The sequence below is a fragment of the Chionomys nivalis genome, chromosome 6, assembly GCF_950005125.1.
Source record: "Chionomys nivalis chromosome 6, mChiNiv1.1, whole genome shotgun sequence".
Lineage (NCBI taxonomy): Eukaryota > Metazoa > Chordata > Mammalia > Rodentia > Cricetidae > Chionomys > Chionomys nivalis.
The window spans coordinates 82,002,081-82,008,647 of NC_080091.1; the positions used below are offsets into that span (position 1 = coordinate 82,002,081).

General features: G+C 39.6%; 1 pseudogene; it reads left to right on the plus strand.

Annotated features, from left to right (window-relative positions):
• The first annotated feature begins 367 nt into the window (after window positions 1-367).
• LOC130876359 (partner of Y14 and mago-like) lies at window positions 368-1,085 on the plus strand (annotated as a pseudogene).
• Window positions 1,086-6,567: the final 5,482 nt, after the last annotated feature.

Below are 6,567 nucleotides of genomic sequence, written 5' to 3' on the forward strand. Positions count from 1 at the left end.
CTATGAACAACAGTAAGGTGGTCTTTGGCTATTTTTCCAAAGATTGTAAGGAAAATAGAATTAAATTTATTTGAAAACATGCAATAGTTTCTTAAAACAAAATAATCACATAGTTTATATTATCATATTATTCCCATGGTTTATTATTACAAAATATTTATTGCTTAATGTCAGGCTAGTATACTGTATTGTAAAAGTATACCCAGAGAAGAATTTTGAATTTGTATGCCTGAAAAGACATGGTTTTTAATTTAATTCTGACTCCCAGACAGGTAGGATGTATATGGAAAACATTAACATATAGACATTTTAATTAAGAATAATATGATATACTGAAAGTGAAAGAGAAAGTGAGGGATAGCCCTGAATGCATTGGCACAGGAGACAACTTTCTAAACAGAGCGCTGATAGCACAGGCACTAAGATCAAGAACAAATGGTACCTCAGGGTTTTCACAAGAGTGAATCCCTATGTAACTGATGAGATCAATGGCAAGTATATTGCTTCAACCCAGAACCAATGGGACCTGGCACAGGCAGTAGAAGGTCAAAGAGGGATACCTGCTCCAAAAGGAGGTACTTGTCTATGAAAACAAGTACGTCAAGTTTTTCAAAGGTAAACCAGAACTTCCCCCATCACTGAGGTTACCACTTCAACTTTCCCGAGGTTACCACACCCATCACTCCATCCAGCTGTGAAGGTGGTGTAAAGGGGCCTCTCTAAGACAGTGGAATGTTCCTGAAGGGAAAGAAGAGGAGGAATCAGCAAGAAAAACCGAGTTCCTGAGCAGGACTCTTGATAAGGTGTCTCTGGGAGAGAAGGCCTAAATGCCCAGTGCTTTCCAAAGTTCCCGGGCTACCTCTCTATCTACATTTGATCCATGGGACTCTGCTCCTACCAACCAGAAAGCCACGAAGAATAAGCACCCAAGGAAGAAGCTGCAGAAATTGGAGCAGCTGCTTCAGAGCATTCGATTTGGGGAGGTCAGTCAGCCCTGCAGAGAGCAGCTGGAAAAGCTGGACCAGAGGAAGGCTCAAGAGGAGGAGCTGGACTATTTGGAACTAAGCCTGGAAGGCTTCAGGTAAGGGAAGTGGACTGCAGACCAGACTATGGGGTCCTTTGGGGTCCAGGGAGTATGGAGCAGAGCAGTTAGAAAGGGTAACCCCACACTTGCTCACTTGCACCTCCTGTGGCCCAACTCTGTCCTTCAAAACTTAGGCTTTTCATTTTCTCCCCTTCTCAGCTCCTATTTTTGGACTTTTTCCCCTCCCATTTCCAGTGTTCAAATCTCATTGACCACCCTCAGTACCTCTGAGCCTGATCTGGGTACTAAGTACCCCTGTGGTTGATCTGGGTGTCTCATTGAAAAGAAAACTGAGGGCAGGGTGTCTATTAGAGATCTAAAGTTGAGAGGACAGTACTAGCCCAAGTTTTGGGTTCTTCATTAGTGTTCACAGTGTTTATGAGTTACTTTCCTGGTCATACTTAAGTTCTTAAGTTCTTTCTCCTCCTCCTCCTCCTCCTCCTCCTCCTCCTCCTCCTCCTCCTCCTCCTCCTCCTCCCTCTTTTTCTTCCTCTCTTCCTGCTCCTCTTTCTTCTAAAATAATTAATAATAAATTCAAGTAGAAAAGAACAACAAAAATAAATGAGACCTTCTCAAAACTGAAAATCTCTGTAAGCCAATGGACGCGGTCATTCAGCTTAAGAAAGAGCCGACAGAATAGAAAAATAATTTTACTAATTCCATATCTGACATAGGGCTAATATCTAAAACTGTACAAAGAACTCAACAAACTAGATATCAACACAATTAAAAATGGAGTACATATCTAAACAGAGAATTTTCAGTAGAAAATACTCAAATGGCTGAGGAACATTTAAAGAAATGCTCAACATCTTTAGCTATGAGGGAAATGCAACTAAAACTACCTTGAGATTCCACATTACATTTAGGAGAATGGCTAAGATGAAATATTGAAAAGCCCAGATAATGCTAGAATATATGTCGAACAAGAAGAATATTCCTCAGTTGCTGTTGGGAGTGCAAACTTGTATAGTCACTATGAAAATCAATATGGTGATTGCTCAGAAAGTTGGAAATTGATATGGCTCAAGATCCAGCTTTTTGGTGTATTACCAAAGAGGCTATATTCTACCAGAAGAATACCTGCTCAATCACATTCATTGCAGCTTCATTCCCAATAGCCAGAAACTCAAAAAACATTCTAAATGTTCCTCAGCAGAAGAATGGATAAAGAAAACGTCATACATGCACACAATTTAATCTGCTATCTCAAAAAATGGCAACACGAAGATGCTTCCTTTTTTCCATTGTACAATTTTGGTTTCTTTGTAAAAATTGAGGTGTTCATAGTTGTGTGGATCAGTATCAGGTTCTTTTTTTTTTTTTTTTTTGGTTTTTCGAGACAGGGTTTCTCTATGGCTTTGGAGCCTGTCCTGGAACTAGCTCTGTAGACCAGTCTGGTCTCGAACTCACAGAGATCCGCCTGCCTCTGCCTCCCAAGTGCTGGGATTAAAGGCGTGTGCCACCACCACCCAGCCAGTATCAGGTTCTTCAATTCAATTCCATTTACCCACATGTCTGCTTTTGTGCCCAAAACAAGCTGTTTTTATTACTGTAGCTCTATAGGAGATATTGAAGTTCCTTTATTGTAAAGGATTATTTTGGCTATCGTTTCAGGGTCCCACCCAAGCTATTCATTCATCCTTACTTGGAGGGAGGAATAAGTATGGAGAAGCAAATAGACAAGAGACAACAGATAGAATCAGGAGCATCCGGTGAATACTGTGATCTGCCCAAATGTATTTATCATAGCTCTTATATAACCCAAGCAAAACTGGGAGTACAAAAGAATTCCTTACCAAAATTCAAGGAACAAATGAGTTAGTTCCTTCTTTAATTTTCAAAGCATGTATAGAGTATATTAAGTATCTAAAGAAAGAAACTGAAGAAGATATTAGAAAATGAAAAAAAAAATCTCTCATGCTCTTGAATAGGTAGGAGCAACATAGCAAAAATGGCGCACTTATTATAATCTACTTGTCATAATGGACTTAGAGGGTGTTGTATGTGAATTAAAACCAAAACATCACTGGGCAGTGGTGGCACACTCCTTTAATCTCAGCACTCGGGAGGCAGAAGCGGGTGGATATTTGTGAATTAGAGGCCAGCCTGTTATACAAGAAGAGCTAGTTCCAGGACAGGCTCCAAAGCTACAGAGAAACCCTTTTTCGAAAAACAAAAACAAAAAAACAAAAACAAAAACAAAAACAAAAAAAATCCTCCAAATGTAAAGTTAGGGTAAATCCATGAATCATTACAAAGTGATGGGCTTCAAAGAAGATCTGCAAGAGTATGCACTACTGAATTATTCCATATTGATTCAAAGAACAAAAGAAATATATTTATGGTGATTGGGGTTTGAAGAGGAGTTATAAGGACATAACGCCAAGAAATATTTTGGAAGAATTTGCTTTTTGTATTTGAACAGAGTGACAATTATCCTCTTACGTGGATGCAGCATAGGGTACTAAATTTCCATTAGGTATTGTGGAAGAATTCATTCTGGGTGTGTATGTCAATTTGATTTGATAGAATTGAAGCCTAACTGACCCTTTTAAGAGTTCATAGTGATTTCAACACTGATTGGCACATGAGCAGAACTAAGTAGAGTGTAGCTGATGCTTTCTTTGGTGAATTATCTAAGGCCTGTCTGGAGATGGCTTGAATAGGCAGGTAAAATGAGATGCTTGTCTACAATGATGCAGATAGAAAATGGTGGAATTGGTGGACACTCTTACACAGATGAGAAAACAGTATCTACAAAGCCGTTATATGGTTTTAGAATGGTTATTTATGAAGAATATCTGTAGACAAAACAATTGGTAACAAAATTCTTAATTGTAAGTATTTTACCATGAGGATTATAATATATTCTTTTTTTATTCTTTTTTAATTAATATTTCCATCTGCTCCCCGTTTCCCATTTCCCTCCCCTCCTCCCAAATATTGTCCCCTCCCCCCACTCCCCTCCCCCTATCCCCACTTCTCTTCTCCACCCCCCACACCATTCCCCCTCCCTTTCGATACTGAAGAGCAGTCCAAATTCTCTGCCCTGCGGGAAGACGAAGGTCTTCTATCTAGGTCCAGGAAGGTGAGCGTCTAAACAGGCTAAGCTCCCACAAAGCCGGTTCATGTATTAGGATCGAAACCTAGTGCCATTGTCCTTGGCTTCTCATCAGCCTTCATTGTCCGCCATGCTCAGAGAGTCCAGTTTCAACCCATTCTTATTCAGTCCCAGACGAGCTGGCCTTGGTGGGCTCCCAGTAAATCAGGTCCACTGTCACAGTGGGTGGGTGCATCACTCGTGGTCCTGATTTCCTTGCTCATGTTCTCCCTCCTTCTGCTCCTCATTTGGACCTTAAGAGCTCAGACCATTGCTCCAAATTGAGTCTCTGTCTCTACCTCGATCCATCGCCAGATGAAGGTTCTAAGGTGATATGTAAGACATTCATCAGTATAGGATAGGGTCATTTCAGGTTCCCTCTCCTCAGTTGCCCAAGGTACCAGCTGGGGACATCTCCCTGGACACCTGCGAACCCCTCTAGAGTCAAGTCTCTTGCCAACCCTAAGATGGCTCCCTTAGTTAGGATATATACTTCGCTGCTCCCGTATCCACCCTTCCTATATCCCAACCATCCCAATCCCCCGAACTCCTCCCATCCTCCCCTTCTCATGTTTCTCATCCCATTTCCCCTTTGCCCCATGCCACCTCACCCGCAAGTTCCCAGTTTTTGCCCTACAATCTTGTCTACTTCCCCTCTCCAGGCGGATGAGTATACGATTTTCTTTGGGTTCACTTTCTTATTTAGCTTCTCTAGGATCACAAATTATATGCTCAATGTCCTTTATTTATGGCTAGAAACCGATTATGAGTGAGTACATCCCATGTTCCTCTTTTTGGGTCTGGGATACCTCACTCAGGATAGTGTTTTCTATTTCCATCCATTTGCACGCAAAATTCGAGAAGTCATTGTTTTTTACCGCTGAGTAGTACTCTAATATGTATATATTCCACACTTTCTTCATCCATTCCTCCATTGAAGGGCATCTAGGTTTTTTCCAGGTTTTGGCTATTACAAACAATGCTGCTATGAACATAGTTGAACAGATACTTTTGTCATTTGATGGGGCATCTCTTGGGTATATTCCCAATAGTGGTATTACTGGATCTTGGGGTAGGTTGATCCCGAATTTCCTGAGAAATCTCCACACTGATTTCCAAAGTGGTTGCACAAGTTTGCATTCCCACCAGCAATGAATGAGTGTGCCCCTTTCTCCACAACCTCTCCAGCAAAGGCTATCATTGGTGTTTTTGATTTTAGCCATTCTGAGAGGTGTAAGATGGTATCTAATTGGAAAATGTAAAAGAAATGGACACTTTTTTAGATAAGTACCATATACCAAAGTTAAACCAGGACCAGGTGAACAATCTAAATAGACCTGTTAGTCGCAAAGAATTAGAAGTTGTTATAAAAAGCCTCCCCACCAAAAAAAGCCCAGGTCCAGACGGCTTCAATGCAGAATTCTACCAGAACTTCCAAGAAGACCCAATACCTATACTCCTTAATGTATTTCACAATATAGAAACAGAGAAGTCATTGCCAAATTCCTTTTATGAAGCTGCAGTTACTCTGATACCAAAACCACACAAAGACACAACCAAGAAAGAGAACTACAGGCCAATCTCACTCATGAACATCGACGCAAAAATACTCAATAAAATACTGGCAAACCGTATCCAAGAACACATTAGAAAAATTATCCATTATGATCAAGTAGGCTTCATCCCAGAGATGCAGGGCTGGTTCAACATACGAAAATCTATCAATGTAATCCATCATATAAATAAACTGAAAGAAAAAAACCATATGATCATTTCATTAGATGCTGAAAAAGCATTTGACAAAATTCAACATCCCTTTATGATAAAGGTCTTAGAGAGATTAGGAATACAAGGGTCGTTCCTAAGTATAATATATTCTTATACTCACAAAATAACAAATTTATCCCTTCCCTTAGTTATAAATGTGCTTATATCTCCTGTGATAAATTATCAAGCACACTGCACAGCTGGCCACTTTCTTTTTTATTTTATGGATAGCTTCATTAGAAGTCAACAAGTAATATTTAAATTCTTTGAACATATGCTTCAAATATCCAAATTTATACAGTTATGTATTAGCTGCACAGTGCCTGCCCCATTGATCTTACAGAATGATAGATACATTTTAGAAATGGTCTGTAGAGACTGATGATCTGTACTTATTGCTACTTAAATATTTTATGATTAAAATATGTCTCTCTTTTAGAAGTAGCAGTGGAATACTTTCCAAAATCTTTTCATACTGTTTCTTAGTTCAGATGAATTCCACATATGTAATTTAAGGAACCTTTTCTTTATTTTAAATATGAAGTGAAGCACTAACTATTGAAAGTTTATAATTAACTATTCTGTTTATAGTATTATTGGCTTCTGTGAGCTG